This window comes from Bos javanicus, chromosome 15, assembly GCF_032452875.1.
Source record: "Bos javanicus breed banteng chromosome 15, ARS-OSU_banteng_1.0, whole genome shotgun sequence".
In the NCBI taxonomy this organism is placed as follows: domain Eukaryota; kingdom Metazoa; phylum Chordata; class Mammalia; order Artiodactyla; family Bovidae; genus Bos; species Bos javanicus.
In genome coordinates this window covers 65,105,039-65,118,228 of record NC_083882.1, presented here as the reverse complement: position 1 = coordinate 65,118,228, position 13,190 = coordinate 65,105,039, and the positions used below count along the sequence as shown (strand labels likewise).

General features: G+C 45.3%; 1 protein-coding gene and 1 long non-coding RNA gene across 2 annotated transcripts in view; both read left to right on the top strand.

Moving 5' to 3' along the window:
- The window catches only part of ABTB2 (ankyrin repeat and BTB domain containing 2), a 186,371-nt gene that overhangs the window by 21,690 nt on the left and 151,491 nt on the right, over window positions 1-13,190 (top strand). The gene's annotated exons all lie outside the window — the stretch shown is intronic.
- Window positions 1-13,190, top strand: part of LOC133226956 (uncharacterized) — a 78,877-nt gene that overhangs the window by 20,376 nt on the left and 45,311 nt on the right. Inside the window, exon 1 of the long non-coding RNA XR_009729676.1 lies at window positions 1-13,190. This exon is cut by the window's left edge and continues 20,376 nt beyond it; it is cut by the window's right edge and continues 24,994 nt beyond it. This is a non-coding gene — a long non-coding RNA (uncharacterized LOC133226956).

Below are 13,190 nucleotides of genomic sequence, written 5' to 3'. Positions count from 1 at the left end.
CCGTGAAAGTGGAGGAGATGAGAGCGTAGGCTTTGGAGGTAAGGACACCTGGCTTCAATGTGGGGATCTTCACTGTGTGATTTGAGATTGAGGCATTCTGTTTTTCTCCCTAGTTTTAAATGGAGGTACATGAAAGGTAGAATCTTGGTGTACAATTTGATGAAATCTTTGCCAGGCACATATCTGTGTGGCCCATTCCAGGTCCAGATCAAGATTCAAAACACTCCCACCCCAGGAGGTGCCTCTGGGACCCTTCCCTGTCAGTTTCCATTCCCTTCCCCGCAAGTATCTATTATTTGGACTTTTGTCGCCATCCATGAGCCTGCCTGTTCTTGAACTTCTGGGGGGCTAGGTACGTTATGAAATCTTTCTGAGCCCGAGCTCAGTCTCTTCATTTTTAAAACTGAAATTGTAGAACTTGTGTTGTTGTTTTGAGTTGAGAGAATCAAATGAGGCAGCATGTGTAAAACCATTAGTGAAACATTTGTAAAACAGTGGACAGTCAGGTAGAGCTGGTGATGGTGGATTATTGTGTGGCTGACTTAAGCCTTTGCCTGTTCCTCACCCAGGGACATAGGCCCTTCCCTGGTCTCACTGCAATTCCCGTGCTCCCTCTGCCCTCTGACCCATCACACCCTGGGACCAGCCCCCACCCCTGCAACACACTTCTGAGATTGTGCGCTCTGCGGCTTTCAGCATTTCGTAGTAAAGCAAGTCCTTCTCGCTTAATAAGCAGAGGAAATGGGCAAGAAAGGGGAGTTCTGCTGCTTCTGCCTCTTTTTAAAAGAGGGTCTGTTTGCTCTATTAGCAAAATCAACAGAGGTGTTACTGGCAAGGGCTGCACTGGACAGATGTCCTTGGGTCCCCGGACGCCAGGCTCGCCCAAGTGCCGGGAGTCAGGGGTCATTGGTGAGGTTTCAGAAGCAAGAGGAAGAGCCACCTCTTCCAGCTCAACCTTTAAAGAGCAAAGCACCCCAAACAATCTATGCTGTGACTACCTGAAATTTGACAATTATAATTTATTTCCTTAGGTCTAGGGTGGGGACATGGAGGGAAGCAGAGGTGTCAAGGTCTGGGGGTGGGGAGTTGCATGTTGTGGGGGTCATACTTTAATGACATATGATTCCATTTGATCTGAATGGTTTTTATTGTGTCATTTCCTCAGGGGAGGTCTTTATGAAGAAGGAGGTAGCACTGTGCAGTTGGTGGGTGCAGTGATGACACAGGAGGCAAAGAGAGCTTTGAGGGCAAATTCCTTGTACTTATGATGTGGTCTAGGGCTCGGTCTGGCCACAGGAACCTGTACACACATTTACAGGATACCTACCTCACATCAAGTGTTGTGTCAGAAGGCAGGTGAAAAGTTACAGTCCCTGCCCTTCAGGGAGAAGCTTTGAGTTGGGTAGAAAGAATTAAAGGGGCATTTGTGACAGTTTGTCATGTGCTATACTTGGAAGACCCTGGCCCCTAATCCGGATGGGGGTGGGGGAGCCACAGGGTTATTGCAATTCTGGAGGTGGTGTCATCTGCATTGAGATCTGAAAGATAAACAGAAGGTAGCCCTCAAAACGCTTGGCTCACATCAGTGCATCCTTGGGACTCTCAGGAAATACATTTCTAAGGATAACTTCTGCCTACCCGATGAATGAGATTTTGTTTTTACTGAACAGTTTGACTCTTTCGCTGGTGGCCAGACCATTGATTTTCTTTTTCCTCTCAGCAATCTTATAGCCCCTCTCTCCTGTGCTATGGAATTTTGAATCCACAGGTATTCTGATTCTGCACAAGATTTTCATTTCCCTTCGAGGCAAGTGAGAAAGTCTGGGTGGGGAGATCCATCTGCAAACTGAAGACTTTATTAGTAAGGTTTTATGAGTAAGAGAGTAACCCTGCCACAGAACCAGATGAGAGATGTGTTTGTTATGGAAGAAGATACCCACTTGGCATCCCTCGAGGGGCCAGTCCTTGCGAACGGAGCCAACACGCCAAATTTCTCCAGTTACCATGGGATCCAGACTTAGACAGGAAATCATGGCAGGGTGGGAAAGAGTCCAAAGTACACACGGCGGGTATACAGGCTGCAGTTAGAAAAGAGAGTCAGAGAACAATCTATCTATTTTCCTGAACGCGTACTGCAAAATCAAATGAGGTTGTTTTTCTAAGACTCCTTACATTTTATGGACCTGATTTTCAAGCTTTAATTTTTTCCACATTAAGCAATACTTAGGTTATTCGCAGTGACTCTTTTGTATGTTCCTAGTGAGCACTTCTTAGGCTTGTTTTGTGTGTGTGTGTGTGTGTTTTTTTTTTGAAGCTCCCAAACTGCAAAATAACCAGCGTCCCTTTGGTCTCAGGGGGGATCTTGTTCCTCTAACACCTGAAAGGAATATCTTTCTGGTTTTACCAAGGCTGTCTCTTTTCTGTGAGCAGCCCTGGTAAACCCAGCCCTCACTTGCTTTGTGGGATGTGCCAGTGGAAAATGGGAGGGGTCCTCTGTAAGGAAGCCCTCCTCACGGTTGGGATTCTTGGAAATCAGTGCTGCCAAGACCAGCAACTGAAATTTCTCATTCATAAAGAAGCACATTTTCATCCCGCCCGTGAAGCTGTTAAATTGAAAAATCAGGAAGGGGATCTTGTTCTTTTTGCAGATGTAGTTCTGGAAAAGTTCAGCACAGGCCAGACTGTTTCTAGCCCGGGAACAGTTCCAGGCCTCCAGAGGAACGTTTAACAGGTCGCTATTGATCGCATTTTCCATGAACTGCCCCCACGTGTTTCTTGGGGAGTGTGCTACCCTGTTGACAAAATGACAGAGCATGCAGTTGGCACCCTCATGCCCCACTGACAGCACGCTCGCTCTCCCTCTCTTTCCTGGATCGGGTATAATTTATCAGTTGAATTCATTTTATTGACTTTATTGCTTTTATCCCACACTGTGACCTTATAACCCATGACTAGTTTAGGAGTGAGGGGACGTGATGATGATAATCCCTAACATGGGTATAGCGCTTAATGGTTTTTACAAAGTACTTCGCAGTCTTTCTCATTTGGTCTTACAGCTATTATAGCTAACACTTATTGAGTCTTTATACCAGGCACATTGCTAAACATTTCACAAACTTTATCTTGTTGTTATTCAGTTGCTAAGTTGTGTCTGACTCTTTGCGACCCCATGGACTGCAGCACACCAGGCTTCCCTGTCCTCCACTATCTCCCGGAGTTTGCTTAAGTTTGTGTCCACTGAGTCAGTGATGCTATCTAAGCATCACTTTTTGCCTTTGATAGTCTCCAGCATCAGGGTCTTTTCTAATGAATCGGCTCTTCATATCAGGTGGCCAAAGTATTAGAGCTTCAGCTTTAGCATCAGTCCTTCCAAAGAACATTCAGGGTTGATTTCCTTTAGGAGTGACTGGTTTGATCTCCTTGCAGTCCAAGGGACCCTCAAGAGTCTTCTCCACATCACAGTTCAAAAGCATTTTACCTTATTTAATCCTAAAATGACCCTGCATAATAATACTGATTGTTTCCCTCTCACAGATAAAGAAACATCTTACCTGAGATCACTTAGTTAGTTGAGAGTGGACTGGGGATTTGAACCTCAAGCTTCCTGACTTAAAGCCCATGTTGTTAAGTACCAGGTAGCACTGCCTCCCATTCTCCTGGTGTTAGAGGCAGATGGCTTCATTCTCCATAGAAAAGGCTTGTTTGAGATCCTAGAGCCAAAAGCAACCCAGTGGGGACCACAAGTCAGGTTTCCTGAGAGACCAGTGCTTTGTCATTACCCAAGACCTGTTAACCTGAAATATATTATCCAACTGAGACGATCCCATTTCCAAGTCAGCCACCACTTGGTCAGAAATGGCCAGTCCTATATTCATTCTTCAGGGCAGGCAGATGGGAAGGAATTCTGGGAATCCAGTGGATTATGCTTACATTCTAAGTAATTTCACTGATGCTAAGAAGTCATAACGCTGCTACTTATAAGTGCACTTCCATTTAAAATTTCTACATCGGGACTCTGCAGGTTGCAGACACATTTCAAACCGATTAAAGCAAGAAAACATTTGCTGGCTTTTTTGAAAGTTCTGAAGGTAGCGTTGGCCACATGGTTGTGATTCAGGGCCTCAGTGGTGTCTTTGGGACCCTGTTTGCTCTTGCTGGCTGGCTCCTCTGGATTCTGCTCCTGGGTTGGCTCCATTATCCAGTCTCTTTTCTCTTGTGATTATAAACTGTCTGCAGCAGCTTAAGCTTCAAAGCCTAATAGCAAAGGGGACAGGGCAGCTTCCCCAACAGCTCAAACAAAACTGTATGAGCTTTGATTGGCCTGATTTAGGTCACATGCCCACCATTGAGCCAATCACTGTAGTCCTGCTCCATGCTGGGCGCCGCCCCCGCCTCCCCACCGCGGTCCAAGAACCATAAGTGGGCTCTAGAGGAGTGCAGTGGAGAAGGCAATGGCAACCCACTCCAGTACTCTTGCCTAGAAAATGGACGGAGGAAATGAAAATGCTTCTGCCATGGACGGAGGAGCCTGGTAGGCTGCAGTCCATGGGGTTGCTAAGAGTCAAACACGACTGAGCGACTTCACTTTCACGCATTGGAGGAGGAAATGGCAACCCACTCCAGCGTTCTTGCCTGGAGAATCCCAGGGACGGCGGGGCCTGGTGGGCTGCCATCTATGGGGTTGCACAGAGTTGGACACGACTGAAGCGACTTAGCAGCAGCAGCAGAGGAGTGAAGAGTGGATGTAGTGGAGATGAGACACTGGGAGACCTGGGGGTACTGCAGGGGGAAGATGAGCAGTGAGATCCGGAGGGAAAAGTATAATGGAAAAAACCAGTTTTAGAGAGAAAGACATCTGCCACTTAAGACTGGGAAGGGTAAATTTTTTATTTGGTGAGTTTCAACAGACCATTAATGAGAATGGGAAGCTTACAAGTAGCTTTTTGTTGCAGCTATTAGGGCAATTATTATTTATTATATCCACCGACTTCAGTATATATTTGTTCTAATGTAACCTTTCCTTTCTGGAAGAAAAGTGCTTCTTTGGAGTACCTCTTAAATATTCAGATTATAGGTTTGGGGGAGAGAGCCATTTAGGTCCTGAATAGCTGGTGACTAGGCTTGTTTCTGTCTTAATGGTATCTTCAAATCATGCCAAATGAGTTGAGTGCCACTTCTCTGCTTCAGTCTGTCTCCAACTTGATGCCACCTTGCTGTGCTTCAAGGTCTAGTGAGAATGTTTGATCTGAGTGGCTTGTTGTCAAGTGTTACAGATGGGTCCATCTCACAGATCCTTGTTTTTAATCAGCTGCAGATGCAAATGGAAGGTGTGATAATATGAGAGACCACATGCTTTCAGGATCCTAGATGGCTTGGTGGCTCACTTGCTTTTCATTTCAGAACTAAACCAGACAAGTAGTAAAGTTGCTCAGTCGTGTCTGACTCTTTGTGACCCCATGGACTGTAACCTACAGCGCTCCTCCGTCCATGGGATTTTCCAGGCAAGAGTACCAGAGTGAGTTGCCATTTCCTTCTCCAGAGTATCTTCCCAACCCAGGGATTGAACCTGGGTCTCCCACATTGTAGGCAGATGCTTTACCATCTGAGCCACCAGGGAAGACCAGACAAGGAGAGGTGTTATCAAATGTTTCTTTGGAAGTACCTACAGCTAACTGGATCCAGATAGTGGGAATGTTTAGCTGATGAGGGTTCCCTGAGTGCCTGTCCCTTGGCAGGCATCCTGTAACCATCATGGTGGACACAAAAGGAGTGGTCTCTGCCCTGGAGGATTGAATGAGCCTGCTGCAATTCTCTGGGTTATGGGCCCAGCACGCTTCCGCTGCGCAACTCTGCTCCCGCTGCTGCAATTCTAACAGGAACTGTTTATTCAACAGTTACTCTGAGAAGGCCCCATGCTAAGGATTTTGCATACATCATTTCTTTCAATCCTTATAACACCAATAGGAGAGCAGATGCTAAGTCCTTGGTTTGCAGAGGAAGCAACATAGGCTTGGAGAGGTTAAGCCACCAGCCCCAAGTCGCACAGCAAGCAAACTGCAAAGCCAGACTCACACTCCAGCTCTCTCCAGCTGCAAATCACACATCCCTCACCCAGTGCTGTGGACGGAGACTGTCATTGCAGGATTTCTCACAGTCAAAAAACTGAGTTCTCCCCCGATAGCAGATTTCATCACTCGTGAAACTGCAGGCCTGGAAAGACAGAAGATCGCCTCACGACTGAGACCAGTGCCTTTCCAGAAGGAAGATACTGGGTGGGCCTCCTGCCAGCCTGTCTGACTCACGTGACACTTCCATCTGTCTGACTTTTGACTCTGAGCTGCCAGTCCAGCCTTCCTGCAGCCAGGACAGCAAGACCAGTCTGAGTACGAACTAAATCTCTATTTCTGGAATCGGGCGGAATCAGAGTTGTCCAGGGTGGCAGAGGCCCCCGTGATCTTCGGATTTTCACACACGGGTGGATGACACATCTGAGGTCTCAAGCAGTCTGGGGATTGAAGGTGTTAAACAGACTGTGAGGGGTTGGGTCTGGAAGCCAGACGGCAGACAGAGCACACCCTGCCCGTGCAGCAGACTGCCGGGGGCTTGTTGAAACCAATCCTGCCAAGGTCTTGGAAGCAGAAAACATAATCCAGAACCCTTTCTCCTGGGCAGGATCAGTTGAGTTTTGAAGGTTTTTTTTTTTCCTTTCTTTTTTTCCCCCTGTCTAGTTTCACTCGGGAGAAATATATCTGGGATGGGGGAAGAGTAGAAGTGAGGGAATTTTTTTGCCTCCCCGTTGTTATCAATAGGGATGCAGAGCCCTGTGAATAGTATGATGCTATAGAGTTGAGAATTTACCGCTAGGAATGAGGGGATAGATAATTCTGGGAATGGGATGACTTTTTCAACAAAGCCACTGACTCCTATCCCTTTCGGCATTGCTTTCTCTCTAAAGGTGGGCTTCCTAGGTGGCTTAGTGGTAAAGAACCCATCTGCCAATGCAGGAGACAAAGAGATTCAATCCCTGGATCGGGAAAATCCCCTGGAGGAGGAAATGGCAACCCACTCCAGGATTCTTGCCTGGAAAATTTCATGGATAGGGGAGCCTGGCGGGCTATAGCCCATGGGGTTGCAAAGAGTCAGACATGACTGAGCACACATGCATGCATCCCTCTAAAGGTAATTGAGTTTGGAAAGGAATCTGGGGCAAGTGAAGATGAGTGAATGTGCCAGAGGCCGCAGAGGGAGAGCTGGCGTCTCTGCTCCTGGGTCCTCAGGGGGCTGGGAGTGTCCAGTGGGGAGAAGAGGACCTTTCTGCATGCCCCCACCCCATCCTGTAGAAACTTCATCTTCTCTGATGCTTTATATAAAAGCTAGAGCTGTAGTGTCCATCTCTGTCCCTAATAATTGTCTTTGCTCTGGTCTACTTTATCTGGTATTATAGCCACTCCCTTTTGCTCTTGGTACACGTTTGCCTATGTATTTTTCCATACATTTAATATTAATCATTTATATAGTTTACCAAGTGAGTTTCTGGTAAACAGCATAGAGTTGCATATTCTTTTTTTATCTACTCTTATAATCTCTTTCTTAATTGGTGCATTTAGGCTATTTAACATAACTTTTGATATATTTGGATCTAGCTTCTACCATTTTTTGTTCTGTTTTTCCTCTTTGATTGTATTGTGTAGTTTTTTTTTTTCTTTTTAATTAGGTGCTCTAAGGTTTAAGAAGTATGTTTTCACAATCAACTTGGAATTAATATTTTCCTACTTCAAGAGTGGTGTGGAATGCTTACCACCATGTAGGTTGCTCCATATAAAATCTGTTTTGGAGGAAACTGTCCTAACCCATCAGACGGTGTAGAGAGAGGAGGCAAACCTGGAAGGAATGAAGTTTGTTTTTATCTCATTCATTCATTCATTTATCCAGCAAGCAACAGAATCTTCTCCCTTCTGGGTTGGGTAGTCTAGTATGTAGTTGGACTAGTATTAACAGTGAGAGTATTAATAATGTTGAAGAAAAAACTAATCAGTCAATCTAAGAAGGAAATGGAAAATGTTACTCAAGCCAAACTGAGGATTAAAACCCTGGAACAGCCTTTCAGAAAGCTTTGAGAACTGTTCTGCCTATTAGAGGTCAAAGCAATTATATAAGTTTTTGAAAGAGGGGAAGGTACATTAAATGACATGTTATTGACAGATTACACAATCCAGATCTACACGTACAGAGTAGTGGGTCATGGCCCCTTACAAAATTAAGAAGGAAGGTTATCTCCTAAAGAGTGGTGACCCCGGATGGGATTAAGAGGCAAGGTTATCTCCTAAGAAGGTCTGGTTAATACAGATGCACAATACATGCTGAAGGGGAGGGAGGAGGCCCAAATAGGCAGTGAAAAATTTTTTCTTGTCTTGCCATAAAATATGAATTTTATTTCATCAGTAGTAATAGCTAGCTTTGAGCACTTACTGTGAGTCATCAGTTCAGTTCAGTTCAGTCGCTCAGTCGTGTCCGACCCCATGACTCGCAGCACGCCAGGCCTCCCTGTCCATTACCAACTCCAGGAGTTCACTCAGACTCACGTCCATCAATTCAGTGATCCCATCCAGCCATCTCATCCTCTGTCATCCCCTTCTCCTCCTGCGTCCAATCCCTCCCAGCATCAGAGTCTTTTCCAATGAGTCAACTCTTCGCATGAGGTGGCCAAAGTACTGGAGTTTCAGCTTTAGCATCATTCCTTCCAAAGAAATCCCAGGGCTAATCTCCTTCAGAATGGACTGGTTGGATCTCCTTGCAGTCCAAGGGACTCTCAAGAGTCTTTTCCAATACCACAGTTCAAAAGCATCAATTCTTCGGCGCTCAGCTTTCTTCACAGTCCAACTCTCACATCCATACATGACCACAGGAAAAACCATAGCCTTGACTAGACAGACCTTTGTTGGCAAAGTAATGTCTCTGCTTTTGAATATGCTATCTAGGTTGGTCATAACTTTCCATCCAAGGAGTAAGCATCTTTTAATTTCATGGCTGCAGTCACCATCTGCAGTGATTTTGGAGCCCAAAAAAATAAAGTCTGACTCTGTTTCCACTGTTTCCCCATCTATTTCCCATGAAGTGATGGGACCGGATGCCATGATCTTCGTTTTCTGAATGTTACTATTCTAAATAAGTTCTTTACAGGCATTATGTTATATTCCAACCACCATATACTGTCGGTACTATAATTATTTGCATCTTATAAATGAGGAAACTAGGGCATCAAGAGTTTAATTTGCCCAGGGTCACCTAGCCAGTAAATAGCAGATTTTGGACCCATTGGTTTTATCCCATTATCAGAAGGTCTCATAGGGGAAGAACATAGCAGAAGGTATAGGAGCTCCTAATCTGTCTTGAGGATACCATACTCTCCACCATCTTCAGTCCTTCTGCTGGAGCCCACTAATGGTCCACTTCAGAGCATCCTTTTTTTCCAGCCTGGTCCACTTCCCCATCCTCCTGTGAATGCTGAGAGGAGACCTTCTCTTTGCCAGGATGCATGCCCATAATACCAAAGCTCTGAAAATGGACCTTGAATCTGAGGTTAGAGCTATAAGGGTCTCTGACTGTGGCCTAAGCAGTGCACTTTTCAGACATGGAATCCGAGGTGGGAGGTGGTGAAGCGGGCTCCCCGCTGGCACACCAGTAGAAGCAGAGCCTGGGCTGGACGTAGGCCTCCTGACTCCAGCTTTTGGTCTTTGTGCCTCCGTGTGCTTTCTTGGCAGGAGGGTGTGGGAAGCCAAAGAGCAGCAGAGCTGGAAATTCTGATCTGTAACTGACAGGGACAGCCAGCGGTCCCCACGGGGAGCCCTTCCCTGCATGCCAAGCCTCAGAAGACTTTGGCAGCTGGGCTCTGCTATTTAATAACCTTCTGGAGGCTGATCCAGTGGTCTGGCAGTATTGCTTACCAAGGCTGAGGTTTAATTGGAGGCTTAGGTTTTGCATTTCCTGAATAGGCAGGAATGGACCCCAGGAAGAACTATTGGAGGGGCAACTCTGTCACACTGGCACCTGCTTTTTAATAGCAAAACCTAGCATGAGAGTGACAAGTAGATACCACTTCATGGGCCACACCTAATCAAAAGATAACCACTTCCTGGAGCCCTTGATGAATCCAGGCTCAGTGGAAAGAAAGTTCAGTTTATTCTTATGAGTATTTGAGTACCTACTCTATGCCTGGTGCTGGTTTGGCACTGGGGAAAGATTATATAAGATCTACAAGGTCACTCTTCTCATGGAGATTGTTCTATATGGAAGAAATAGACAATAACTAATAAATAGACAAGTGGGACGATTTCAAGTAGTGGTAAGAGTGTTGAAACACAGTGACTACAAAATCAGACTAAGATAGAGAAGGAATGCAGAGCTGGTAAAATCAGAAGATGGTAAGTGGACAAAGTCCTGAATCTGAGGAAGAACCAGTACAGTCATCCCTCGGTGTGTGCAGGGGACTGGTTCCAGGATCCCTATGGACACCAGAATCTGAGGATGCTCTGGATGACTGTAATGCCTAATACAATGTAAATGCTATGTAAATAGTTATCAATGTGGCAAATTCAAGTTTCGCTTTTTGGAACTTTCTGGAATTTTTCTTAATATTTTTGATCCATGGATACTGAGGGCTGACTAATGAAAAGATCTGGGCAAAAACATTCTAGGAAGATGGAAGAAAATGTGTAAAGGGTCTCAAGGACGAACAACTTAAAGGCTTGGTAAGCTTTCAGGAGGCAAGCTCAGAGATATCTTTCCTTACTTATGAAATACTTTAAAATTTTTTATTATGAAAAATTTTCAAACATTAAAAAGAGTAGAGGGATTTCCCTGGTGGCTCAGTGGTAAAGAATCTGGCTGCCAGTGCAGGAGACATGGGGTCCCTGATCTCGCATGCGTCAGAGCAACTGTGCCCTAGAGACCTTGCTCTGCAACAAGAGAAACCACCACAGTGAGAAGCCCACTCACCACAACTAGAGAAAGCCCAAAGACCCAGCACAGCCAAAAATAAACAAAAAAAAAGAGTAGAGATGTAAGTAATGAACAACTGTATATCCATCACTCAGATGCAACAGTTACTACCATTTTGTTGCTTTCTTCATTGTTTCCTCTGTTTGTCTCAAATAGGTTAAAGCAAATCCTAGACGTCGTGGTATTTTTATCCCTAAATACGTCAGTATGCATCCTTTTTTTTTTACTGGGTAAAGAAATTTTATTCATTCACTCTAACAGAGTAGGAAATTTATTGGAATATAGATATATTACCTACATAGATATATGATATAATATGAAAGTGAAAGTGTTAGTCACTCAATCGTGTTTGACTCTCTGTGACCCCACAGAGTATAAGTCACCAGGCTCCTTTGTCCATGGAATTCTCCAGGCAAGAATTCTGGAGTGGGCAGCCCTTCCCTTCTCCAGGGGACCTTGCCAACCCAGGGATCAAACCCGGGTCTCCTGCAGTATGCATCCTTTAAAACAAGATTTGTTTATGTGCTAATGTAATTTCTCATGTTTAATTGTCACAATGCCATTGTCATACTAGTAATAATTCCTTCATATAATCTATAGGACCTATTCCATATTAACATTTACCTGCTTGCCTCGGAAATATCTTAGACGAGTTGATTAGTTTGAATCAGATTCCAAAAATGTTCTTCACATCGTAAATCGTTGTTTATTTAGATGTGTTTTCATGATGAGCACAAAGGGAAAGGTATTTGACATCAGACCTGCAGGAGTGGGATGGTTTTTGCATGTCTTACTGGCTCAATATGTACTTTAAATTGTGAGGAGCCCCAGAGGACCTTGAACTACTGTAGATATTGTTGGATTGTCTCCAAAACCGGCATCAGAAGCCCCTGCTCCATCCTTTGTTCTTGCTAATGGAGCCATGGCTCTGCTCAGGAATGAGAAGCCATGTGCCTTATGAGTCTGGGCCTTTCCCCCTGACCCAGACGTGAGACCTGACTATCTTGACAGCTGTGGCTCTTGTGTCCTTGATAGTGACTGACTGAAGGATGGACCTGTGACCCAGCTCAGGCCGTTGAGGGAAGTCCGCTAGGTGGGGCTTCTGGGAGGACTTTCCTCTCTGAAAGGGGTGACCCGAGTTTGAGGTCATCTTTTCAGACTTCTGGGTGTCATGTGGGGCTGTCTAGAGCGGTGGCAGCAGTCATCCGATGACTGTGCAGGGAAGTTGGAGAAGCCATCATCCTGGGGCCTCCCAGGGGGCTCAGACGGTGCAGGGGAAGTTGGGAGAAGCCATCATCCTGGGGCCTCCCTGGGGGCTCAGACGGTGCAGGGGAAGTTGGAGAAGCCATCATCCTGGGGCCTCCCTGGGGGCTCAGGCGGTAAAGAATCTTCCTGCGATGTGGGGGACCCAGGTTCAATCCTGGGGTCGGGAAGATCCCCTGGAGAAGGGATGGCTACCCTCTCCAATATTCTTGCCTGGAGAATTCCATGGACAGAGGAGCCTGGCAGGCTAGTCCCTGGGGTCACAAAGAGACACACCTGAGTGACTAACAGTTTCTCTTTCACTGTCCTGATGCAAACTGAGGGGTCAAAGGGGGAATAACTTGAGTCCTTGATGACACAACTAACCATCTTGAAGCCACTCTTCCAGGGATGTCTTTTTATGAGACAGTAACACCATTTTTTTGTGCTCAGAAGCATCCTATTCACAGGCATCTTTCTAGAAAAAGAAATATCATCTCCAAAATGTTTGATTTTCTTTGGATCAGAAAAGGGGGATTGACCTTCACACTCTATCTGTACCCTCCTGCTTAAGCCTATTTATTTACTATTTATTTTCAAATTGGTTGATTAATGTTTCCCCCTTTTCTTTGAACTCCTGGCACATGGTGCTCTGTGATTTGTCCAGAAACATTTATGAAGCTTTGACTTATCTGGGAATGGGAAGTGTGTTCCTTCTCTCCTTGCAAAGACTTAACCCAAAGTGAAATATCTTTATATAGTGCAAAGTAAAACTTTATGGAAGATTTTAGCACAGATGGCTGCAAGAAAGATAAAAAAACCGTGTTGGAGATTGGTTAAACTTGCATGTACCACTTGCTGATAGAGTGAGGTGTCCTCAGGAGATGGCAGGCAACAGTTAGGGCTTGTCCAGAGGAAATAAAGTTAGAATTTGGCAGCGCTCTAATGTG